Raw genomic sequence first — 27,859 nt, forward strand, 5'->3', positions numbered from 1 at the left:
TGAACACAGCAGGCCAAGCAGCATCAGAGGAGCACAAAAGCTGATATTTTGGGCCTAGACCCTTCATCAGAAAGGGTCCGACGAAGGCTCTAGGCCTGAAACGTTAGCTTTTGTGCTCCTAAGATGCTGCTTGGCCTGCTGTGTTCATCCAGCTCTGCACTTTGTTATCTCAAATGGCTCATTGGCCTATTCCTGCTCCTAGCTTCTAATTTTCTACGGAGCCAATTTAATCTTTTGATCAAATATTCTTCACACCTTGCAAATTTGATTGGCCTTAAATGTTTTTGCACCTTTTCTTCAGTTATGCTGATAAATGACAGTAAAATGATTTATGATAAAGATGTAATGATTTGACTTGAAGCAGGTTTTAGGAACTGAGCCTCTGAATGGAGTGATCAATACCAGCAGCCTAAAAATCAGACGGAGTTTCAGATTTCTAGATTGTCTGTTCTCATCAAATTAGTTAAATAAGAAGGCACAGTGCAAATGAGTATGAATGATCCAATTTAGAAGCTGGCTCAAACAGTTTTGCTGGATTGAGTTCCATACAACAGGACCATTAAAATTTAGAGGTGACACTTGTTTTAAAGTTTTAATTCAAGGGAGGGACAAGGGTGATGCCATAATGAAGAAATGATAAAGACAATTAGAAATATTTTGCAGACCTGCAACATTGATTTACAATTTTTACAACCTCTGCTGTATTGACTGTTTATACATTCGCAGTGAGTATGCTATCAGATTACTTGTGATAACCAGAGAATACAATGTTTGATAGCATGTAATACAGAGTGCAGTCTCCTTCTCAACAGAGCCAGATATAGCAAACTTTCCATTAAGAGGTGTCTCTCTCTCTTCCTCTCTCTCTGTCACTTTCCTTCTCTCATACTCCAAGAAGGTATCTGTTAATTTCTGAGAAATACTTACTCCTTTACCAGCCAGTGAAATAGATTACAAGCAACAAAAAATTGTAGATGCTGGAAATCTAAACCAAAACTGAGTGCTGGAGAAGCACGGCAAGTTGGGCATCCAGAGAGAGAAATCAGACTGAAGGTTTCTGAGCCCACAAGGATCGCTTCGTGGGCCCACTGCTTTTCATCATTTGTATAAATGGTTTGGATGTGAACACAGCGGGTGTGGTTAGCAAGTTTGCAGATGACACCAAAATCTGAGATGTAGCAGACAGCGAAGAAGGTTACCTCAGGGTACGACCACATCTTGATCAGATGGGCTGATGGGCCGAGGAGTGGCAGATAGAGTTTAAATTAGATAAATGTGAGGTGCTGAATTTTGGAAGACAAATCAGCCAAGACTTTTACACGTAATGGGAAGGTCCTGGTGAGGATTGCTGAACAAAGGATCTTGGAGTGTAGGTTCATGGTTCTTTGAAAGTGGAGTTGTAGATAGATAGTGAAAAAGGCTGTCAGGAGTTAGGAGGTCATGTTGCAGCTGTACAAAACATTGGTTAACAAAGTGTGAAGCTGGATGAACACAGCAGGCCAAGCAGCATCTCAGGAGCACAAAAACTGACATTTCGGGCCTAGACCCTCAATCAGAGAGGGGGAGAGGGTTCTGGAATAAATAGGGAGAGAGGTGGAGGCGGACCGAAGATGGAGAGAAAAGAAGATAGGTCGAGAGGAGAGTGTAGGTGGGGAGGTAAGGAGGGGATAGGTTAGTCCAGGGAAGACGGACAGGTCAAGGAGGTGGGATGAGGTTAGTAGGTAGGAAATGGAGGTGCAGCTTGAGGTGGGAGGAGGGGATAGGTGAGAGAAAGAACAGGTTAGGGAGGCAGGGACGAGCTGGGCTGGTTTTGGGATGCAGTGGGGGGAGGGGATGAGCTGGGCTGGTTTTGGGATGCGGTGGGGGAAGGGGAGATTTTGAAGCTTGTGAAGTCCACATTGATACCATTGGGATACAGGGTTCCCAAGCGGAATATGAGTCGCTGTTCCCGCAACCTTCGGGTGGCATCATTGTGGCACTTCAGGAGGCCGATGATGGACATGTCGTCTAAGGAATGGGAGGGGGAGTTAAAATGGTTCGCAACTGGGAGGTGCAGTTGTTTATTGCGAACCGAGCCGAGGTGTTCTGGCTGGGCTTTGTCCCCGCCTCCCTAAACTGTTCTTCCTCTCACCTATCCCCTCCTCCCATCTCAAGCCGCACCTCCATTTCCTACCTACTAACCGCATCCTGCCTCCTTGACCTGTCCATCTTTCCTGGACTGACCTATCCCCTCCCTACCTCCCCACCTATACTCTCCTCTCCACCTATCTTCTTTTCTCTCCATCTTCAGTCCGCCTTCCCTTTTCTCCCTATTTATTCCAGAACCCTCTCCCATGCCCCTCTCTGATGAAGGGTCTAGGCCTGAAATGTCAGCTTTTGTGCTCCTGAGATGCTGCTTGGCCTGCTGTGTTCATCCAGCTTCACACTTTGTTATCTTGGATTCTCCAGCATCTGCAGTTCCCATTATCTCAGAACATTGGTTAAGCTGCTTTTGGAATACTGTGTGTAATTCTGGTCACCCTGCTGAAGGAAGGATGTTGTGAAACTTGAAATGTTTCAGAAACATTTACAAGGGTGCTGCCAGGGGTAGAGGGTTTGAGGTATGGGGAGAGGCTGAATAAACTAGGGCTATTTTCCCTGGAATGTCAGAGGCTGAAGAGTGACATTACAGAGGTTTTTAACTCATGAGAAGCATAGATAGGGTGAATAGATAAGGTCTTATTTCCTGGTGTGGGGGAGTTCAAAACCAGAGAGCGCAGATTTGAGGTGAGAGGGAAATGATTTAAAAGAGATCTAAGGGGCAACTTTTTCAGGCAAAGGGTGATGCGTGTATGGAATGAATTGCCAGAGGAAGTGGTGCAGGCTGGTACAATTACAACATTGAAAAGGCATGCTGGATGGATATATGAATAGGAAGGGTTTAGAAGAACGTGGGCCAAATGCTGGTAAATGGGACTAGATTTATCGAGGATATCTGGTCAGCATGGACGAGTTGAACCGATGGATCTGTTTCCACGCTGTACATCTCTATGACTCTATGACTCCATGAACGGAACTGACAAACAGTCACTGGACTGAAAATGTTGACACTGTTCTGATTAAAAAAAAGATTATCTGGTTTTTATCACACTACTCATTGTGTAAGCTTGCAATATGAAAAAATTAGCAACTGCATGTCCTTTTTTACAACATTTACAACATTTCAGTAATGTTCCATTGGTTGTAAAGCACATTGAGCTGACATGAGATTGTGACTTGTCCTATATAAATGCAGGTCTGTCTTTCTTTCTTTCCCAACTACTTCACAATGATCCATCTCTATTGCTTTGTCCCTTTCCAACCTCTAGACTACTATAGAACTGAAGTAAATTTACCTACACATTCATTCATAAGAGCCAAGCTACTCTCCAAGTGCCCACAGCACTTTTGCTCACTTTCACCTTTTTCATTTGTCTTTTCTCTTGAGCTGGTTTCCTTCACTTTCCATTGACTTCTGTTACTTCTTACTGGCCTCAGATCTTTTCCATGATACTATTTCCTTAATGTAGTTTATTTTCACTTTGTCTTCTGATGCAGCCTTACTCTTCTGTTTTAACTGTCATTCTCTTCGTTTCTGACACTTTCTCTCCTTACTTCCTGAAGGGGATTTGTTTTATTCAAGAGGGTTCAGGGCGAGAGTGGGCCATGTATAATGAAATTAATCTGGGAGGGAGCATGCCCAAGTATATTGCATGCAATCTGGGAGAGACTGAGCCAATTGCAAAACGCAATATCTGGGAGAATGTTGGTCCTCTATAAAGCACAGGGAGAGTGGGTGTGTGGAAAAAGTTTGGAAAATTGTGGAAAAAGGCAAGATATAAGATGGGAAATGAGAAAATCATTGAAAATCTTGGAAACATGGAAGTAGAAGACAAAAACAAAACAGCAAATTTAGAAAACAGTCCTATTACCTGAAATCTGGTCTTGCAAAGGGTCACAAGGACCCATGCCCAGCCAAAACCCATTCAATTAAAATGGGATTTGATCACAAAAATTTAGTTAGGCCCCAAATATTTGATTTTGGTTGATTTATTACTATCATATGTTCCAAGCTACAGTGAAAAATATTGTTTTGCTTGATCTACAAGCAGACCACAGCATACAAAGTGCATGAGATAGCAGAACAGAGTGCAGAGTATTGTGTTATGGCCACACAGAAGGTGCAGAGTGAGAGATTAGAATTACCATTTGAGAGGTCCGTTCAAAAGTCTGATAATAGCAGGGGTGAAGTTGTTTGTATTTGTATTCAGATGGAATAGGGCGGGACAGTTATCTTTGATTATATTGGCTGTTTTCCCGAGGCAGCGGGAAGTATAGATGAAATCGGTGGATGGAACGCTGGTTTGTGATGGACTAGGCTGTGTTAATGACTCTTTGTAGTTTCTTGTGGTCTTGGGAAGAGCAGTTGCCATACCACGCTGTGATGCATCCAGATAGGATGCTTTCCATGGTACATCTATAAAATATTAGTAAGATGCTTTATGGACATGCTGAGGAAATAAATGCATTATTGTGCTTCCTTGGCCAACAGAATTTCTACCTTTGAATGCAGTTTGAAGACTAGTCTTTGATAATGTACAAAAGTGAGGAGTTCAACAATTTTGTAAAGACATTTTACAATCATACATTAATACAACAGTTAAATTACGCGGTAGACATTGGGAGAAATTGCATCAAAATAATATAGTTGCTGACTTTAGAGAAAATTAGTTATGAATTCCTACAATTGGAATTTAGCTAAACTGGCACTAAAAAGCATATTATCAATATTAAGAATGGAAGAAATTGCTTAAAAGTAACAAGTGGAATTAATTGTCAGGAAGGATGAGGCTTTGGATTTTGATTTGTTAAAATAAAATGTTAATTGTTCTCTGAAGTATGATTGGTCTTGTGCAGCACAGGGGAAATCAAGGGAACAGGCTCAAACAAAATTGAAGGCAGAATTGTGATGAAAATCAAAAATGGTAGAAATGCTCAGATTGATGAACATTCATCACAATTTTAGTTGTTTCTTTCTGCATAGATAGTGCCAGACAGCTAAGTCTTTGCAGCCTTTTCTGATTTTTTTAAAAATTTCAGCTTCAGTATCTACAGTATTTGCTCTTGTGTCAAACACAGCATTGTGAGTGTCAATTCAAGCTGTTTTTCGTGAAGTCACAATGTTTATTTTCACCGATGATGTTAGTGGCTTTGTTCCGGTGCTAATGTGCACTTTTCATCATCTTGAATAAGAAGGCAAATGGATTAGAACTTTTGTTGCTGTCCAGCACTGTTATATCTCCAAGATATGACATACAAGTGCTTCTCTCCCAGCTTTCCATTTACAGCAATATTTTGATGGTCTTCCATGATGAGCTCAGAACTTGCTTGAAAATGAGGGATGAAAAACAGAGACTTTCTTCATTTCTCTTCTAAGTTTCAGTGCAAGATGACCTTGGGTAGAAGAGGTTAGTAATGATTCTTGTTCATTGTTGATGGCTATTGGGCTTGCAAAGGATTAATTTCCTTTGCCTTTGTAAGATCCAGAAATTGTAAAAGCACATGGTTCCTCAGAAGATGAAGCAATTTACATCTTTGTGCAGCAGCACTTCATAACACCCAGGTTTGGTCTGGTAAGTAGCAAGAATCAACTTTGTTCACTAATGTTGGTCGATCACCATCTCCAACAAGGGATCATAACTCCATCACCCCACAAACATAACTTTGAGCCACACCACTACAGCTGCAAACCTCAACATCAACTTCCTGAGGTCGACATTAACCAGAAACTCAACTGGACCCACTACACAAATAACTCTGGTGTTAGCCCAAATCAAAGGGGGATGAACTATGCAAATGGCTCTCCTCCTGACTGCCTCATCTTCCACGCCACTCTAATGGGAAAAAGCTTGCTAATTTGATACAAAATTGTCATTATGGTAGGGGATAGACAGTGGTGGTGGAAGGTTATGTCTTGGATTGAGACCTGTGACCAGCGGTGTTCCACAGAGATCGGTATTCGGTCCACTTTTGTTTGTCATTTATACAAATGATTTGGATGAGTATATAGTTAGTAATTTTGCAGATGACACCAAAATTGACGGTATTGTGGACAGGTTGTCTAAGATTACAGAGAGATCTTGATCAACTGGGTCAATGGGCTGAGGACTGGCTGATGGAGCTTAATTTGGATAAACATAAGGAATTGCATTTGGTCAGACAAACAAGGCCCTGGCTAGTGTTGTACAACAGAGAGACCAAGGGATTCAGCTACATAATTCTTTGAATTTGCAAGATGGGGAAACGGAGTGGTTGAGAAGGCATTTAGCATGCTTGCCTTCATAGCTCAGACTACTGAGTATAGTTGTTGGGATGTCACATTAAGGTCGTACAGGATGTTGGTGAGGCCTCTTCTGGAGTAACTGAGTCCAGTTCTGGTCATTCTGTTATAGGAAGGATAATGTTAAACTAGAGGGGGTTCAGAAAAGATTTACCAGGATGTTGCCAGAAATGGAAGGTTTGAGATATAAAAATTGATTGGAAGGGCTGGGACTTTTCTCACTGCAGTGTCGGAGGTTGAGGGATGACCTTACCTAGGTTTTTTAAAATCATGAGAGGCATAGGTAAAGTGAATGACAAGCGTCTTTTTCCTATGGTGGGGGTGTTCAAAACAAGGGGGCGTATTTTTAATGTGAGAGGAGAAATATTTAAAAAGGACATGAGGGGCAACCTTTTTAAACAAATAGTGGATTGTGCGTGGAATGAACTGTCAGAGAATGTTATAGATGTTACAATGTTTAAAAGACATTTAGAAAAGTAGCAGAGATAATGGGAACTGCAGATGCTGGAGATTCCAAGATAATAAAATGTGAGGCTGGATGAACACAGCAGGCCAAGCAGCATCTCAGGAGCACAAAAGCTGACGTTTCGGGCCTAGACCCTTCATCAGAGAGGGGGATGGGGGGAGGGAACTGGAATAAATAGGGAGAGAGGGGGAGGCGGACCGAAGATGGAGAGTAAAGAAGATAGGTGGAGAGGGTGTAGGTGGGGAGGTAGGGAGGGGATAGGTCAGTCCAGGGAAGACGGACAGGTCAAGGAGGTGGGATGAGGTTAGTAGGTAGCTGGGGGTGCGGCTTGGGGTGGGAGGAAGGGATGGGTGAGAGGAAGAACCGGTTAGGGAGGCAGAGACAGGTTGGACTGGTTTTGGGATGCAGTGGGTGGGGGGGAAGAGCTGGGCTGGTTGTGTGGTGCAGTGGGGGGAGGGGATGAACTGGGCTGGTTTAGGGATGCAGTGGGGGAAGGGGAGATTTTGAAACTGGTGAAGTCCACATTGATACCATATGGCTGCAGGGTTCCCAGGCGGAATATGAGTTGCTGTTCCTGCAACCTTTGGGTGGCATCATTGTGGCAGTGCAGGAGGCCCATGATGGACATGTCATCAAGAGAATGGGAGGGGGAGTGGAAATGGTTTGCGACTGGGAGGTGCAGGTGACTGCACCTCCCAGTCGCAAACCATTTCCACTCCCCCTCCCATTCTCTTGATGACATGTCCATCATGGGCCTCCTGCACTGCCACAATGATGCCACCCGAAGATTGCAGGAACAGCAACTCATATTCCGCCTGGGAACCCTGCAGCCATATGGTATCAATGTGGACTTCACCAGTTTCAAAATCTCCCCTTCCCCCACTGCATCCCTAAACCAGCCCAGTTCATCCCCTCCCCCCACTGCACCACACAACCAGCCCAGCTCTTCCCCCCCACCCACTGCATCCCAAAACCAGTCCAACCTGTCTCTGCCTCCCTAACCGGTTCTTCCTCTCACCCATCCCTTCCTCCCACCCCAAGCCGCACCCCCAGCTACCTACTAACCTCATCCCACCTCCTTGACCTGTCCGTCTTCCCTGGACTGACCTATCCCCTCCCTACCTCCCCACCTACACCCTCTCCACCTATCTTCTTTACTCTCCATCTTCGGTCCGCCTCCCCCTCTCTCCCTATTTATTCCAGTTCCCTCCCCCCATCCCCCTCTCTGATGAAGGGTCTAGGCCCGAAACGTCAGCTTTTGTGCTCCTGAGATGCTGCTTGGCCTGCTGTGTTCATCCAGCCTCACATTTTATTATCATTAATTTAGAAAAGTAGGTTTGGTGGAACAAGAGCCATGCAGAGGCAGGTGCGACGAGGGAATGTGATCAGCTTGGACAGGTTGGATCGAAAGGTCTGTTTCCGTGCTATACGATTCTATGATTCTATGACTCTTATTTCCAACCTTCCATGAGAATGTAACCTTCAGAGTACAATTAATTCCAAGGGTGCTATATCTAACTGTTTCAAAATGTTGGCAATCTTCATTTATGCTCGAAGCTTACTGTAAGTTTTCAATAGGTTACTCAGGACAGTTTGTGGGTCACTGAAGAATATCGTAAAGGTAAAGTATGAGAGGAACTAATAGGGACTAATAGGCAGGAGTAAGCAGATCAACCTTCAAGAGTGCTGTGCCGTTCAACAGGGTTGCAGTTGATCCAAAACTCCTCACGTCACTTCCATGGTCTTTCCCTGCAACTATTGATTCCCCTACTGAGAGAGAATCTAGCTATCTCAGCCTTAAACATACAGGAGAACTCTGCACCCACAGCTCCCTTTGGCAAAGAGTTCCAAAGACTCACAACCCTCGGAGAGAATAAATTCATCTTCACCTTGGTCTTAGACTGGAGCTCCTTAATTCTGAGACATTGCGCTTTGGTCCTAGACTCCCATAAGGGGAAATATCCCCTCCACATTTATCCGGTTAAGACCCCTAAAAATCATTTATGTTTCAATCAGATCATCTCTCATCCTTCTAAAGTCCAATGAGTCAAGTCCCAACTGTTTAAAGACAATCCCTTCATACCAGGGGTCAAATTAGTGCACTTTCTCTGACGAGCCTGGCAAATTTATTAGAATTCTTTGAGGAGATAACAAGCTGGATGAAGGCAGAACAGTAAATGTAATACAACTGGACTTTCAGAGAACGTTTAATAAGGGACCACACATTAGGTTACTTAACTGGATAAGATCCCATGGTGTTGGAGGTAATTCATTAATATGGATAGAGGATTGGCTAGCTAATAGGAGACAGAGTTGGGATAAGAGGGGCAGTTTGAGGATGGCAACTTGTAACAAGAGGTGTGCCACAGGTATCAAAGTTAGGCAAAATTTATACATTATTTGGATGAGGAAAGAGAATGTACTGTGACCAAAGTTTACACTAAAACAGATGAGAAGGCAAGTGGCAAGGATAACATAAAGAGCTTTTATAGGGATATGGACAAATTAAGCTAGTGGGCAAAGGTTTGGCAGATGGAGCATAATGTAGGGAAATGTGAGGTGATGCAACTTAACAGAAAGTATAGAGGAGCTGAGCATTATTTAAATGGAGAAAGACTGCAAAAAGCTGCAGAACAGGAGAATTTGGGAGTCCTCATTCACGAATCACAAAAAGCTCGCAGCCAAGTTGAGTGAATAATAAAGAAGGCAAATGGAATGCTGGGATAGCAAGAACTGCAGATGCTGGAGTCAGAGATAACACAGTGTGGAGCTGGAGGAACACAGCAGGCCAGGCAGCATCAGAAGAGCAGGAAAGCTGAAGTTTCATAACGGAAACTTTCTTCAGTGTAAAAAGTAGAGAGGTTTTATTAAAAATATATAACAGCATGAATCAGGCCACAACTAGAATATGATGAACAGTTTTGAACCCCTTATCTAAAGAAAGATATTCTGGAATTAGAGTCCAGAGAAGGTTTGCTAGGCTGATACCATGCGTTGAGGGTCTGTCTTGTGTGGAAAGATTGAGTAGACTGGGCCTGTACTTGTGTAGAATATAGAATAAGCGGAGGTCTCACTGAAACATACTAAATTCTTAAAGGATTTGACAGAGCAGTTGTATCTCCTGTGGGAGAATCTAGGACCAGAGGGCATAATCTCAGAATAAGGAGTCACACATTTAAAACAGATATAAGGAGAAACTTCCTCTCTTAAAGGATAGCGAATCTGCGGAATTCCTTACTGTTCAGGGCTGTGAGGACTAGGTTGAAGCTAATTATAGTCAAGCCTGAGATAGAATTTTAATCAGCATGGGAATCAAGGGTTTTGGGGAAAAAGGCAGGAAAGTGAAGTTGAAGATTATCTGATAAGCTATGATCATACTGAATGGCAGAGCAGAGTCACTGTGCTGAATGTATGACTTCTGCAGTGAGTGGACACATGAGAGAGAGAGATATGGAATCAAACCATACATTAGAAGATCAGCAGTTCATTGTACTGTTGAGACAGCAGCTAAACTACACAGATTGTCTGTGGGGGCTCCATGACGAGTTAAGAGAAGCTCTGTGGCTCTGTGCAGTTAGCACTCAGGGATAAGGTCTAGGAATTAGTACAAAAGCAGAAGCTGCTGGAAAAGCTCAGCAGGTCTGGCAGCATCTATGAAGGAATAAACAGAGTTAACATTTCAGGTCCGGTGGCCCTTCCTCAGCACTATGTAATAGCACTAATCAAACCACAACTGGAAAAAGATGAACAGTTTTGAACCCATTATCTAAAGAAAGATATTCTGGCATTAGAGTCCAGAGAAGGTTCACTAGGCTGATACCATGTGCCAAGTACCTTTGCCAGGTTCTAATGGGAGCAATTAGATTGCAGATATTGATACATTATTTAAAATAAAGCAGTTTATTTTACTCATTTTCTCAATTATTTTGATGTCACACCTGACTGTCTTAATATCTTGCTTGTTTTTACTTCATTTGTAATGGTATCATGCTTCGTTTCACTATTTATTTTGAAGCTAATTCCTCTCAAGTGAAACTCCCAATCATCACCACTGTGCTAATCTATCTTCATGTCCTAAATATCATTATCTGGTCTGTTAAATGTGTAACATTCTGAAACTTGGCCCACAGAGGAAAAGTCATCAGAAAGACTAACTATTTTAGCAGCCCTAAGACTCTCTAACCTTGCTGATTCTAAGGACATAAATTTTCTCCTCTGGGCAGGAACCAGGAGCTAGGGCCAAATCTACGGGACAGTCACTCTTTAGGATCTTGACCAGGGAATCCCTTAATTGGAGACAGGCTTCTCTGTCTATAAGGGTGGCAGGAAGTTTCTCAAGGCCAAAGGTTTTTTTGACATCAGAGGAATACCTAGCTCTAGGAATTAGTAGACAGCTAACTGGTGGAGTTAGGGAAATGCCCAGGAACATCCTGGAAGAAGCTGTGTGCCACTAATAGATCCATAAAGCTGTGAGCGAGGGTGAAGGAAACCCACAAGCAGTATTTGCTTCTTGGTTCCAAGCTAGAACCATCAGTGATGGTCAGGCCCAGGATCATAACAAAAGTGAGAATTTTTCAGTGGTGTTATTTTAATTTTATTCATGATAGCAAAAGGCTGAATTTCCATTTAATTCTTTCTCATTGCTAAATCTTAACCAAAAATTCAGAGCAAATTTGTTGGCCAAGCAATAACCTGGAATGGAAAATATCACTTGTGTCACTGAGGCACTTTATCAGTGGTGTCTGAACAATAGATGCCATTTTCAGCTTCACCTTTCCTCTATATGTTCCTGATGAGCTGCAAGTGTCAAAAAAGTGCTCCATTGCCATCTCTTGGCTTGGTGTGACAGACTATGAGCCATGAGGTGTCTTGTGCTGAAGCCAGCACATCCCAGTTAGTGGTGGAGGGGATGGGGAAGGGGAGAGGTGACGCAAGAACAGATCAGCAGTCAGCCAGATAATTTTTGTTGGGGTGGGAGGTAATTTAGACTGCATATTTTCCTTTGTTGCACTATGTGGTAAATTCAAAACATATTTAGATCCTGACAGTTAATCATTAAAATTTTTTCTTGTTTCAATTTAAATCTGTCTTTTGTAACGGTTGGCTTCAGGAAATAATGTAATAAGAAGGGCATTTAAAAAGCCAAAGTTAAGTATTCAATATGAAATACATTTAAAAGTATCAGAAAACATGATATAGAATGACCTTTGCCAGGTTCTAACGGGAGCAAATAGATTTCAGATATTGATATATTATTTAAAATAAAGCAGTTTACTTCACTCACTTCCTCAATTATTTTGATGTCACACCTGACTTAGTATCTTGCTTATTTTCACTTCATTCGTAATGGCATCATGCTTCATTTCACTATTTATTTTGAAGGTAATTCCTCTAAAGTGAATCTCCCAATAGCTGCCACTGTGCTAATCTATCCTTGCATCCTAAATTTCATTATCTGACTTGTTAAATGTGTAACATTCTGAAACTTGACCCATGGAGGAAAAGTAATCAGAAAAACTAACTATATTAGCAGTGTCTAACTTGCTGATTCTCAGGACATAAATTTTCTACTCTGGGCAGGAACTAGGAGCGAGGACAGAATCTACGGGAGACTCACTCTTTAGGATGTTGACCAGGGAATCCCTTAATTGGAGACGGGTTTCTCTGTCCATAACGGTAGCAAGTAGTTTCTCAAAGCCAGAGGATTTTTGACATCAAAGGAATAACTAGCTCCATTCAACATGGAGGTGAGGGTTACCCAATTCCTAACACTAACCCTAATGCTCTATCAGTTTTCTTTTGAAGATGCCACAAAAGGTATAGGGATCGCCAGGCAATCACTGTAGGAAGCAGGATCCCACCATAGTATACCCAACAACTGGACCTGCACCCATGCAAGCAGGAAGGGTCTGTACACCTGCCTGGAGCATTGGACCTCTGGACTACCTCCATATAGTCAAACTGGCCCATATATGTTGGAAAACTGGCAGCCATCTGGAAAATCCCAGCCTGACTCCTTCATCCTGGGCTATTAATGCTCAAATTATCAACCCACTTCACAACGGTCGTCAGCATTGCCTTCAATCTCCCAAATCCATGTTAGTCAAAATGGGAAAGATCAGGAATGGGATTGTAAAACTGGCATACTGACTGAACTGGAAATTTTCAGACTCTGTTCCTGACCTCATTGTAGCCCAAACTTTAAATTCAAAGCATGTGTTTTGTTCCATCCTTCATCATCTTCTTCTGAAGACCTTTGTAATTCTTGATGACTTGTTGCCTGTTTTGTTTTACTTGTTATAAGTTTCTGAGTCAATTACTTGCACAGAAACTCTTTTGAAATTCTGCACAGAGGCCAGCATCCTGTCACCAGGTCATCATTTACTTACATGTGCACTGCACATGGGATGTGACCAACTCAAAGTCAGTCCCCAGACCGAGGAGACCTTTTGAATCTTCCGTTCACATCTATCAGCAAGGGCTCCCTAGTTGGCCAGGTTAGCAACTACATTCAAGAATCTCTCCATCAATAAGATCCACCCAGCCATAGTTCCAATCACGACACCCACAGTGATCAAAGCTTCATTCATGCTGACTTTCAGGCAGGAAACATGCTGGAAAAAAAGACAAACACTCTGGAAGGGGTTCAAAGTGAATTCATCAGAATGGTAAAGCATCTTAAGAGGGTGAAAGTTTCAGGACAGATTGCATAAGCTTAATTTATTTGTATTCACTTAAGTTTAGATATTTGGGAGGTGACAGTTAAAATACATAAACGCCACAACTGGATTGATACAAAGAAATGCTATCATGTTGTGGGAAACAAGGGGATACAGTCTCCAAGTTGGAAGTAATCTCATTTGGTTTGTAACCATTTCACATTATTTCCACACAAATTGCATCGGAAATCTGGACTTCTCAAAAGTTAAAGGCACTGCGTCAATTAAAACCTTCAAGTCTGAGACCAGCAGAGTTTTATGAACTAAAGGGTTCAAGGGTTACGGATCGAAAGTAAAGTGGAATTGTGATACAGCTCAGCCATAATCCAATTAAATGGCATGTCAGGGTCGACAGTTTGAGCAGACTACAGGTTGAACGTCCAAAATCTGACTGTCCAGAAAATGGAATTGTCCAAAAGCTGGGCATTTTTGAAATAGTGCTCTGGTTTAGTCCCAGAGTCTGTTTTAGTTTCAAAATCTGTTTTCTTTTTAGGGTTTTTGAAGATTCAAAAACTTTCTCAGTTCCATGCATTCGAGGATGGATGTGCAAAATCCAGGAAAATTCAAAATCCAAAATCCAATTGAAGAACCCATTTGAAGGGTTCAGGAAGACATAAGCCAAAAAAAAGTCTGTATGGAGCATTTAGCAATAATGCTCAAGCTGCACTTTCCGACAACTATTTGTTGTAAGTTGGGTCACGTTCAATTTTAACATTTTGTGCAATAAATGTAACGTACTGGCTTGGATTTTGCCATCAGTGACAAACAGGGGCACTCAACAGATATTTTGTAATCCTTCAGTTTCCATTTTCCAATAGCAATTTAAATCTGGTATCATGGTTGACTGTTGTAATCCTATCAGTGAATGTGGCAATTGCCATTTTTACAGGGGTGGAGTGTATTTCATATACTTGCACTTTACAGATGCAGCTACCCTTCAAATCGTCAGCTGCCTTCATTGAAGTAAAATTTTGAAAGCCTTGGCTTGTGAATTGAAGTGTGTAGATTAGGTATGGTAAAATAAGGTCTCAACTTATGAAACTTATTTAGAGTTGTGGTGTACTTCTGGATCTGGACCTTTGGCATCTTTTGAGATGCTCCTTTGGTGGAAGTTTAGTTCCCTTTGGGGGAGGCAAGTTGCCTTTTGGAATTGTTATAAATAGGTATACATATGCAAAAAGTGCATAAAATCATGTAAAGCTGAATGGAATTGTTACTAGACTTACCGAAATGAATTGTCAAAACTGTCAGAAGCATCTGTCAAAAGTAGAGATCCTATTAAAGTTAGCTGTCAAGCCATCAAAACATGTCAATGTTCTGCCCTTTAAACTTTTGAAAAATGATCTTGTGTTAAATATATGATTACTTGTTGTTTACTCCATCTGTTCACATAAGCTGACCAATTCCATTACTGAATTAGCTCTGAATGATAGGTATCATAGCTATCTATTATCACAGCAGGCAATCTGCAATTTCTCAGTTTGGTTGAAAAAGAAAATTTAAACTCTTTGATGTGGGACTATGAATTTCAATACTTGTTGTTAGAAAGGATTGTGAACCAGAATGAAGTGTTTGTTGTAATAAGGTTTTATTTAGGGGAAAGGACATGAATGATTATGAATATTTTTTATTTATTTCCAATATTGTGAAGACTAGAACAAACAATTAGTATTTTTGGCTGAAAAACAAAATTCCTCAGTTCCACATGAGGTCTGCCTATGGTGAGTGCACATGGTAGGTAGGTGTAAAGGCAAAGGGTACTTGGTGGATGCATGGGTTGTCAGGAGATGGCACAAAGTTGCATCAAGTATTAATGACAATGGGGATGAGGGGATGGGGAGAGGGTTGGCATTGGTGGGGAGGAAGGGGGACCACAGATTGGCATGGATGGGGCATGGGTTATGTGTCAAGTAGTATAGGGGGAGTGTGGAGGGATATTTAGTCTTTCATTCTGTTTTCATTAGACTTCAAAATATTGCCAATGCACCAAGAAAAGTTGTCTCCATAATCTACCTCTATAAGCGGCAGTCTCTGCTCTTGATACAGGGTTGCCTGACTAGCATCCCAGGTAACACTGTCACCTTACAATGAAAATCCAACTGTCCTGAACACTTTCACCTGGGGTGGATTTGCAGTGCTGGTTAATGCCCTGATTTTCATCTCGTGACCCAGGAGAAAAGATCCAGGCACAAATTGAGGCAGTGTCTTGGTATATAGTGGCAGAGATGCCATTAAGCAGATAAAAAAGACAAACGTATTGAAATTTTCACACACAATAGACCAGGTGGTTAGAAACACTTAATATCCTTCCCCCTTATTTCACATTTTCACATTGTGAATTAAACTATCCCCACTCCAGCTGAGGTCACCCACCTTCTCAGCCTTGCTTTTTGTCTGAGTTGTGGCAACCCTCAAGTCAAATCACCAACCCTAGTCTCTATTTACTCATACAGAGCAGTATGGTTCTCCAGGGCTATGGTCACTTTATTTTAAAATCATTTTGGTTGAAGTATGAACTGAAGTGAAGACAGACTTCTAAAATAATGGACAATTTTGTTGTCATTATGGAGAAAATTGATATTATCCACATATAAAATTCAGTAATATCCAAGCCAATGAAAGTGGTTAGTAATAATTATACATTGAATACATTGTTAAAAACCTAGTTGCACCTCATTCAACAAGGTATTACTTTCACAAGTGACTTTGAAAGAAATGGAAGTTCTCAACAACTAAATTCCATCAATTTCAACCTGGGATGCTTTCACATTGCATTTTCTGCACTTTCTATACAAATGTAAAATCGCTGGCCAAAAGTTCAGGATTTCAGTGTTATTCTGTCCACAGACAGACTCCAGAAGTTACTGTCCATTTCCACGGAGGAACAATGGTGAATGCTGGTTGACAATTTTGCTGTAATTTCAAATGCAAATTGCAGGCTAGTATTTTCTACCTTTTATTAAACAAACAGTGAAATCTATGTCAATTAATTCTACAGTGTACCACTGCACAGAGCAGCACCTATTTATTGTTCAAGGATTTAGCAGCTAATTACAGAAATCACAGTCTAATAGGATATTTATTCTACAGTCTCTAAAGTCAAGGAAGATCATGGGAGTACAAGTGTGGCAGAGTTTTCCAACCCCTTGAGAATCTATATGCAATTGCAAGAAATTTGGAAGAATTGGTGTTATAGTGGACTGTGAAGAAGGCTATTTAAGATTACAAAGGGATCTTCACCAATTGGGCCAGTTAACAAAGAGTGGCAGATGGAATTTAATTTGGATAAATGCGAGGTATTGCATTTTGGTAAAATGAACAAGGGCATGACTTATACAGTAAATGGTAAGGGGCCTGGGTGGTGTTGCTGAACAGAGAGACCGAGGGGTTCAGGTAGAAGGTCCGTTGAAAGTTGCGTCACTGGTAGATAGGGTCGTTAAGAAGGCATTTAGCACATTTGTTTTCATTGCTCACACCATTGAGTTTAGGAGCTGACGCGTCATGTTGAGGTTGTACAGGATGCTGGTGAGGCCACTTTTGGAGTACTGTGTACAGTTCTGGTTGCCCTATGATAAGGAGGAAACCATTAAGTTGGCAAGCGTTCAAAAAAGTTTTACCAGGTGCTGCTGGGACTGGAAGGTTTGAGGTGTAAGGAGAAGCTGGATAGGCTGGGACTTTTTACACTAGAGTGTAGGAGATTGAGGGGAGACCTTATAGAGATTTATAACATCGTGAGGGGTATACATAGGGTGAATAACAAAGGTCTTTTCCCTAAGGTGAAGGAGTTCAAAACTATGGAGCATATCTTTAAGGTGAAGGGAGAAAGATTTAAATGGATCCTGGGAGGCAACTTTTTCACACAAAAGGCTGGTTTGTACACGGAATGAAGTGCCAGAGGAAATGGTAGATGCTGGTACAGTCATAACATTTAAAAGACATTTGAATAAGTGCAAAACAGAAAAGGTTTAGAGGGATATGGGCCAAATGCAGGCAAGTAGGATTAGTTTTGTTTGGGAAACTTGGATGAGTTGGACCAAAGGATCTGTTTTCATACTGTATGACTCAACAACTCCATAAATATAGCAAGAAATGGAAAAATGAGATTCTCAACGTCAGGTAACAAAAGTCCAATTCAGTCTTTAAATTTTCAACGGCTAGGTGAAAATATTACTATTAAGTTCCATGGGCTTTATTTCATGAAATTGCTTCTCATTATTAGATCATTTTTGCCTCATTTCTGTACAATTCATGATTCCCCAAGAAGGTGGTGAGAAACTTGTTGGTGGTGTTGTTGACGGTGGGTGCTGACTTGAAATTCAGAATGGTTCACTAGTAGATGAAGCCTACTGGGTTATTTTCCATAACTTCCATTTTCACCAAGATCTCATAGTGTGCTCCATGTGCAGACAGCACACCCAAACTTTGTTCCTGGCAGTTGGCAGTTGCAAAACACCAGCATCACCATGGCCAATCTTGGACTAATTCAGAAGACACTTCAGCACTTCAACAAACACTTTAGAGCTTGATGACACCTTCTATTGCAAAGGTCCTGCCAGGATGTTCTGCAGGCGGCTACTTGGATCTTTCTCCTACATCTGCACAGGGTGTATCTTAAGGTTCTTAGCTTGCTTTTTTACTGCTCACTCACTTTTCACTTAGTTTGAGGCTTAAAGCATGTCTGCTCCATTTAGCAGAGACAAAAAGCCAGGCAGGTTGCCATGGTTTTCAGCACAGAACAGTGAAGGGATTGGGCATGCTGCTTTATGCAAACATGATACTTCATTGTCATACCCACAGCCTGCGCCAGCAGCCTCCATGACAAACACAGGTATGCGTTTCAGCCAAATGGTCATCTCTGAGTGGAGTAAGAGACTAGTACTTAGTCAATTAAAAAGATACCATAGTCAGTCAGGTGCAGGAACCAGTCAGTCAAGGATGTTGTATCTGAGATAATGGGAACTGCAGATGCTGGAGAATCCGAGGTAACAAAAGCGTGGAGCTGGATGAACACAGCAGGCCAAGCAGCATTTTAGGAGCACAAAAGCTGACGTTTCGGGCCTAGGCCCTTCATCAGAAAAGGGGTATGTGGAGAGGGTTCTGACATAAATAGGGAGAGAGGGGGAGGCAGGCCAAAGATGGATAGAGGAGAAGATAGGTGGAGAGGAGACAGACAAGTCTAAGAGGTGGGGATGGAGCCTGTAGAGGTGAGTGGAGATGGGGAGGTAGGGAGGAGATAGGTCAGTCCAGGGAGGACAGACAAGTCAAGGGGGTGGGATGAGGTTAGTAGGTAGGAGATGGAGGTGCGGCTTGAGGTGGAGGAGGGGATAGGTGAGAGGAGGAACAGGTTAGGGAGGCGGGGGCAAGCTGGGCTGGTTTTGGGATGCAGTGGTGGGGGGGGCTAGATTTTGAAGCTGGTGAAATTCACATTGATACCATTGGGCTGCAGGGTTCCCAAGCGGAATACGAGTTGCTGTTCCTGCAACCTCAGGTGACATCATTATGGCACTGCAGGAGGCCCAGGATGGACATGTCATCTAAGGAATGCGAGGGGGAGTTGAAATGGTTCGCAACTGGGAGGTGCAGTTGTTTAGTGCGAACCGAGCGTAGGTGTTCTGCAAAGCAGTCCCCAAGCCTTCGTAACCAGTCAAGGATGTTGCCTGATCTCAGTTAGGGGTTTGTCAACAGTCAGTCCTGAGAATTCAGATGCTAAATGCGACAGGATGTTGTTGGGGATTAGTCCATGTTGTGTTTGGAAAAAAGTGTAAAATCAAGTATGGGGATTAGAACCATTGTTTGGGGACACAGCGGGGATAATGACTGTCAAAGGGATCAACTCCAAGTACAACATATCATTATTTTGATATGACATATCATGAGAGAGCACAGGGTACTGTGGGAGACAGGGCTTTTACACAGGTCACGACCACCCTAGTGATTGGAGTAATGGAGTGAAATAAAAGTGATGAAAGAGTTGTTGGTGGCAGTGGCGAGGGAATAGGAATGACTATGAGGTATGCCCAGGCAGTATGTAGGAAGTGCAGAGGGCTAGAAGGTTGAATAGTTTGTGAGGGTGAGGTGGGTGTGAGACATTGAAACAAAGAACAAAGAACCCTACAGCACAGGAACAGGCCCTTCGGCCCTCCAAGCCTATGCCGATCAAGATCCTCTGTCTAGCCTGTCATCTATTTTCTAACGGTCTGTGTCCATTTGCTCCCTGCCCATCCATGTACCTGTCCAATATATCTTAAAAGACGCTAACGTGTCTGCGTCTACCACCTCCACTGGCAACGCGTTCCAGGCATCCACCACCCTCTGAGTAAAGAACTCTCCACGCATGTCTCCCTTAACCTTTCCTCCTCTCACTTTGAACTCATGGCCCCTAGTAATTGAGTCCCCCACTCTGGGAAAAAGCTTCTTGCTATCCACCCTGTCTATACCCCTGATGATTTTGTCGACCTCAATCAGGACCCCCCTCAATCTCCGTCTTTCTAATGAAAATAATCCAAATCTACTCAACCTCTCTTCATAGCTAGTGCCCTCCATACCAGACAACATCCTGGTGAACCGCCTCTGCACCCTCTCCAAAGCATCCACGTCCTTTTGGTAATGTGGCGACCAGGACTGTACACAGTACTCCAAATGTGGTCGAACCAAAGTCCTATACAACTGCAACATGTCCTGCCAACTCTTGTACTCAATACCCCATCCAATTAAGGAAAGCATGCCATATGCCTTTTTGACCACCCTATTGACTTGCGTTGACTTCAGGGAACAATGGACCTGAACACCCAGATCTCTTTGTTCATCAATTTTCCCAGGACTTTTCCATTTACTGTATAGTTCACCTTTGAATTAGATCTTCCAAAATGCATCACCTCGCATTTGCCCGGATTGAACTCCATCTGCCATTTATCTGCCCAACTCTCCAGTCTATCTATATTCTGCTGTAATCGCTGACGGTCCCTTTCACTATCTGCTACTCCACCGATCTTAGTGTCATCAGCAAATTTGCTGATCAGACCACCCACACCTTCCTTCAAATCATTTACGTATATCACAAACAACAGTGGTCCCAGCACAGATCCCTGTGGAACACCACTGGTCACAGGTCTCCAATTTGAGAAGCTCCCTTCTACTACTACTACTACTCTGTCTCCTGTTGCCTAGCCAGTTTTTTATCCATCTAGCTAGCACACCCTGGACCCCATGTGACTTCACTTTCTCCATCATCCTGCCATGGGGAACCTTATCAAACACCTTACTGAAGTCCATGTATATGACATCTACAGCCTTTCCCTCATCAATCAACTTTGTCAGGTCCTCAAAGAATTCTATTAAGTTGGTAAGACATGAACTTCCCTGCACAAAACCATGTCGCCTATCACTGATAAGCCCATTTTCTTCTAAATGGGAATAGATCCTATCCCTCAGTATCTTCTCCAGTAGCTTCCCTACCACTGACGTCAGGCTCACCGGTCGATAATTACCTGGATTATCTTTGCTGCCCTTCTTAATCAAGGGGACAACATTAGCAAGTCTCCAGTCCTCCAGGACCTCACCCGTGTCTGAGGATGCTGCAAAGATATCTGTTAAGGCCCCAGCTATTTCCTCTCTCATTTCCCTCAGAACCCTGGGATAGATCCCATCCAGACCTGGGGACTTGTCCACCTTAATGTCATTGAAGGTTTTGCATGCATAGAGAGTGGCAAACTACTAGCTTTGGTGGAAAGGGTGTGCATTGACACAGTTAGTGAACGTGAGGTGGCAGAGAGAAGATGATGACACGAACTGTTACAGAGTGCAGGAGGCCATTGACCATCTTTCTGCATTGCTGAGTTCTCACAGTGGGCACCACAATGACCCGGGTGGCTGTCGTAGTCTAGTCTAGTGTCCTTTGGTGGTCCAGAGGAAAGAGGATGACCCTTCTCTCCACCATCCCACTCAGCAGGACATATTAACGTCAATTTACCTTCCTTAGTCATCCTGTCTATAATAATGGGTCATGCTACAGACTTTGAATAGTAGTTCCTCATCTGCAGCTTTGAATTAACACTTGTCTGGAGTTTAAATATTGCACCTGGGACATCAAAACTGAAAAATCACAGCAGCTGCAAGATTTCCACCTCAAAACCAACACGAAAGGCAGCATGGAATTCAACTACAAAATTCATAAAGTGAGCAGCAGGAGATTGAGAGAGAAAAGTTGCCATGCACACAGACTGCAGAGCCTTTGGCTTTGATCTTTATGTCATCATTATCTTCAGGAATAGTGCCAGAAGACTGGAGGATAGCAAATGTTGTCCCCTTGTTCAAGAAGGGGAGGAGGGGCAATGCTGGTAATTACAGACGAATGGCTCTTACGTTGGTTGTGGGTAAAGTGTTGGAAAGGATTATAAGAGATAGGATTTATAATCATTTCGAAAGGAATAATTTGATTAGGGATAGTCAACACGGTTTTGTGAAGGGTAGGTCGTGCCTCACAAACCTTATTGAGTTCTTTGAGAAGGTGACTAAACAGGTAGATGAGGGTAAACCCATTGATGTGGTATATATGGATTTCAGTAAGGCATTTAATAAAGTTCCCCACGGTAGGCTATTGCTTAAAAGATAGAGTCATGGGATTGAAAGTGGCTTGGATCAGAAATTGGTTAGCTGGAAAAAGACAGAGCGCGGTGATTGATGGGAAATGTTCATCCTGGAGTTCAGTTACTAGTGGTGTACCACAAGGATCTGTTTTGGGGCCACTGCTGTTTATCATTTTTATAAATTTTTGGGGCGGCACAGTGGCTCAGTAGTTAGCACTGCAGCCGCACAGCGCCAGGGACCCAAGTTCGATTCCAGCCTCGGGCGACTATCTGTGTGGAGTTTGCACATTCTCCTCATGTCTGCGTGGGTTTCCTCCGGGTACTCCAGTTTCCTCCCACAGTCCAAAGATGTGCGGGCTAGGCGGATTGGCCATGCTAAATTGCCCGTAGTGTTCATGGGTGTGTGGGTTATAGGGGGATGGGTCTGGGTGAGATGCTCCAAAGGATGGCGTGGACTTGATGGGCCAAAGGGCCTGTTTCCACATTGTAGGGAATCCAATCTAAATGACCTGGATGAGGGTGTAGAAGGATGGATTAGTAAATTTGCAGATGGCACTAAAGTCGGTGGAGTTGTGGATAGTGTGGAAGGATGTTGCAGGTTACAGAGGGATAGAGATAAGCTGCAGAGATGGGCTGACAAGTGGAAAATGGAGTTTAATGTGGAAAGGTGTGAGGTGATTCACTTTGGAAGGAGTAACAGGAATACAGAATACTGGGCTAATGGTAAGATTCTTGGTAGTGTGGATGAGCACAGAGATCTGGGTGTCCATGTACATAGATCCCTGAAAGTTGCCACCCAGGTTGATAGGGTTGTTAAGAAGGTGTACGGTGTGTTAGGTTTTAGAAGTAGAGGGATTGATTTTGGGAGCCGTGAGGTCATGTTGCAGCTGTACAAAACTCTGGTGCATCCACACTTGGAGTATTTCATACAGTTCTGTTCACCGCTTTATAGGAAGGATGTGGAAGCATTGGAAATGGTGCAGAGGAAATTTACCAGGATGTTGCCTGGTATGGAGGGAAGGTCTTATGAGGAAAGGCTGAGGGGCTTGAGGCTGTTTTCATTAGAGAGATAAAGGTTAAGAGGTGACCTAATAGAGACATACATGATGATCAGAGGATTAGATAGGGTGGACAGTGAGAGCCTTTTTCCTCGGATGGCAATGGCTAGCATGAGGGGACATAGCTTTAAATTGAGTGATGACAGATATAGGACGGATGTCAGAGGTAGGTTCTTTACTCAGAAAGTAGTAAGGGCATGGAATACCCTGCCTGGAACAGTAGTAGACTCGACAACTTTAAGGGCATTTAAATGGTCAGTGGATAAACATATGGATGATAAATGGAACAGTGTAGGTTAGATGGGCTTCAGTTTGGTTTCACAGATCGGCGTAACATCGAGGGCTGAAGGTCCTGTACTGGACTCTAGCATTCTACGTTCTATGTTCACAGATCTTTAGTGAAACTCCCCCAAAGAGACACTTAACCAAAGCATGGGGGGATTCAGCCCATAGGGTAATCAACCCAATCAAATGCAACCATGAAGATTACTTTCCTGAACACACCACCAGTGTGAAAGAGACAAAAGTGCACGTGGGTCCAGGGAATTTTCTTTGCTAATACACTCTGCTGTAAGTGGCAGCCATAAATAATGATAGGGAATGCTGGAAATACTCAGCAGGTCAGGTGTCTGGAAACAGGGCTAATGGACTGGATTTTAAGTAACCTTGCTGTTCTCAAACCTCAATGCCCTACCAAAAAATTAGAGGTGGGAATGTTCACTGACAATCCCAAAAGCTACCCACAGCAATGTAATACTGGAGCAACATTGATTATTTAATGGTGAAAAGACTACTCCTTTCTTAGGATGGTCTGGAACACTGTAGTCCAAACATAACCAGCCAGGAGTGAAGGCCACTGCTGGACTGCAGGCAGTCCCACCCTCTGGGGCATGGTGAGGGAATCTGACAGACAGATGCAAGAGGTCAGGCAAGGGCTAAGGGTTTGGGGGGTGGTGACCTCAGGGAGGATGTGGGAAGGTGCCTCCAATAGACAATGCTGACTACAAAGGGGGATGACCCTCCTTGCCCAAAACCAACCCACAGGGGCTTCCAGCACATCATGAGCTGACCCCACTTACTTTTAAATTTATTTGTGCGATGAGGACATCTCTGGCTGGGCCAACATTTGTCATCCGTCCTGAGTTGCCTTTTAGAAGTTGGTGATGAGCTGCCTTGTTGAATCACTGCAGTACATGTACTGTGTTTTGGGTTACAACACCCTTAGTGAGGAAATTCTGGGAATTTGACTCTAAAACAGTGAAGGAGCAGCGATATGTTTCCAAGTCAGGATGGTGAGTAATTTTGGAAGGGAACTTGCAGGTGGTGGTGTTCCCATGTATCTGCTGTCTTTGTTCTTCTAGATGGGAGTGGTTGTGTGTTTGGAAAGCACTATCTTAAGAGCCTTGGAGAATTTTTGCAGTGCATCATGTAGATAATAACAACGGTCGGAAATGAGTATTGGTGATTGAAGGAATGGATGCTTATGGATTTGGTGCCAGTCTAGTGGGCTGCTTTGCCTTGGGTGGTGTCAAGCTACTTGAGTGTTTTTGGAGGTACACTCATCTAAACAAGTCGGGAGTATTCCAACATACTCCTGACTTGAGCCTTGCCAATGCTGGACAAGTACTGGGGAGTCAGCGGGTGAGTTATTTGCTGCAAGATCCCTAGCTTCTGATCTGTGTCAACAAAGGTTAAGGGAAAATGGTAGCCTGCATTTAGATCTGAACTTAACCAACTTTTAGGATGTCCCAAACATTTATACAGCCAATGGTTTACTTAAATAGTCACTGTTACTATATGAAAAAGTTCACAATATTCCAAACGAATATGTTGCTAATAGTGTGATCGAGAATGGCAAGATTGCTCTGAGAGAGCATGAGTTACAAAAGTTTAGTCTGAGAGGCATTCTGAGTGATTTCTTGAAGATAAGAAATGTTCTGTAAGTGCAAATCTTTTATTAATTTCAAAATTCTTACAAATATGAAGAAAAGTGAATTCCAAATCTCCCACCACTACACCTCTGGAATTATCCAGCAGAAGCAGGAAGGAACCAGAAAACTAGCATGCTTGAATTGCCATAACTATTTGTCAGGTCAATGAGCTTTCATCAGTTCTGTCAGTACATTGGGAAATGTGAGATATTTCCATTGACTTCAACAAATTGGAAAGATGTAAAATAAGCAATGCAGGTTAACTATCACTAGTTATATGTAATTGCACAAAGTCACAACCTAATCCTATCATGTTTTCTTTTGCTTCTTCTTACAAAGTACAATAGTTCTAAAATCCAGGTTTTGTGTCATCAACTGCTTGATTTTTCCTATCTCGCTTTGGTCTCACAGGTACCTTTGAATTTCTTCTTCCACCTGTGTTTCTTCGTAATAGTAAAATGCAGATGCTAATGCAGCAATGGCATAACAATATAAAAACATAATATCATCTATATTTTTTCTCTAAACAATAGTTTAATCATATTTTGGATTCCAACCCACTGATCTTGCTCTTTTTCTAGTTGAAATCATTATAAGTCAGAAATAAGGTGTGGATTTTTCCTTTCCTCCTAATAGCCAGAGACACAATAGAATCAAAGCAGAAAATGTAAATTTTACGTCAACCTCTTATGAGCTTTTTGTGTTGCATTTTAATATTGTACGGAACTGCACAGTGCTTTAGAAGTGAATATAGGAGAAAATGATACTGATTTTGTTGAAATATCGCTGATATCTAATTAAACAGATGCACTCAATGACAATAAATGACGTCAGCTTTATATGGATTGCTGCCACAATGCTGAAAGCATGGGTGCAGTTTAATTGGTATAATTTTTCATATGCATGGGCATTTTCCTGCCTGTCGGAGGATTTTTGTTTGATAATTACTATGTTGTTGAAGCCTTTTTCTCTTCATTTATGAATCACCAATAAGGTCATATAAATGATGATAATTATGGTCAGACGGGAATAATAAACTTTTGCCATATTCTGTGTTATGTGATTTATAAAACATTTGTGTTTGGCTGAGCTTTAATTCATTTATTCATTTAATTACCCAACAGTCTTGAACTAATACTTATTGAAAAATGTTTCGGCATACATTCCTTTAGTGTAATCAATTGCATTTTGTCTGAGAATACAAAATTTCCACAAATCAAATGTTGCTTCATAAGTTGAACATTGTCTGTCATGTTGTTATGCCACAGAAAGAGCAACAGAATCAAGGTACAAAAAGGAGGATCTACACCAAAAGTTAAACTTTAAGTCATTGCTGGTTATTTTCAAAGCCTCATTCTTATACCGCAGCTTTTAAAGGACTGTTGTGGTAGGGAAGTATCATTGATGTAATTTCAGCCAGAACGTTAAATAATCCCCAGTGGATTGAGGCATTTTAAATCTTTGCAACTCTGTACAGTTTAAAAGAGCTGAGGCTAGCTGCTCACATATCTTGGCATAAGAAAACATAATTTATTTTCAAATACAACTCTTAACATTTAAAGCACTTCTCGAAGCAATTGAGAGCATTCCTTCAAGTTGTAGTGGTCTCAATCTTCGGTAGATTTGTCACTTTTTGTGTGATAATGTGTTAGAGCTGATCACCTATCACTTGGATAACAAAGTGTGGAGCTGGATGAACACAGCAGGCCAATCAGCATCTCAGGAGCACAAAAGCTGACCTTTTGGGCCTAGACCCTTCATCAGAGAGGGGGATGGGTAGAGGGTTCTGAAATAAATAGGGAGAGAGGGGGAGGCGGATCGAGGATGGATAGAGGAGAAGATAGGTGGAGAGGAGAGTATGGGTGGAGAGGTAGGGAGGGGATAGGTCAGTCCAGGGAAGACGGACAGGTCTAGAAGGCGGAATGAGGTGGTAGGTGGGAAATGGAGGTGCGGCTTGGGGTGGGAGGAAGGGCTGGGTGAGCGGAAGGACAGGTTAGGGAGGCAGAGACAGGCTGGGCTGGTTTTGGGATGCAGTGGGGGGAGGGGACGAACTGGGCTGGTTTTGGGATGCGGTGGCGTGATGTACCTATCACTTGGACAAGGTTCCAATCCCTCGATTTTTAATCTATACTTTTGCACAATTCCTTTCTTTTACCTACAAGCCAGTCAGTTGCTTCCTTGGTGCTGAGCAGTTTCCTGTTTACTCCCATTGCAAAAGCCCTCATGCCATCCTTAATTTGTTTGTGAGCCTGCCTGACAATGATTTTCCCACACAGCTTAGGTGCCTAACATCTATTTGACCATGGTGGAAAGAATCTTAAAGCCCACAGGCGAGTTTGTGTTCTTTGACTCTGTTTTTAACTTGTAACAGGTGCCACCTGGCCTTCTGAATATGTTCAGCATTTTACGTTTTTATTCCAGCATCCGCAGTCTTCCGCTTATGTATTAGATTCTCAACTTGCCACCTGGCATTTGTAAACATTTTGAAAATCCATTATACAACCAAACTCACCACTCTCCAAATTCTAATTTCTACCAAAATCTGAAAATGAAAATGGGGCAGATCATGGATTGCATATCTACAACGTCAGCTGAGAGGGCAATTGAAAATATACTCCTGATCTCTGTTTCTTTTGAGTGGCTGTGAAAGAAGTGATCAAAATGATTGCATTGGCTGTGCAGCAATATTAAAAAAAAAGACACAAAATGTTTTAATGCATAAATGCTGTATAGGGGCAGATT

The 27,859-nt window shown here is 42.5% G+C and overlaps 1 protein-coding gene across 1 annotated transcript in view; it reads right to left on the bottom strand.

The window, feature by feature from the left end:
• gabrb3 (gamma-aminobutyric acid type A receptor subunit beta3) overlaps positions 1-27,859 on the bottom strand; it is a 511,154-nt gene that overhangs the window by 332,620 nt on the left and 150,675 nt on the right. The window lies entirely within an intron of this gene.

Source organism: Stegostoma tigrinum, chromosome 6 (genome assembly GCF_030684315.1).
Source record: "Stegostoma tigrinum isolate sSteTig4 chromosome 6, sSteTig4.hap1, whole genome shotgun sequence".
In the NCBI taxonomy this organism is placed as follows: domain Eukaryota; kingdom Metazoa; phylum Chordata; class Chondrichthyes; order Orectolobiformes; family Stegostomatidae; genus Stegostoma; species Stegostoma tigrinum.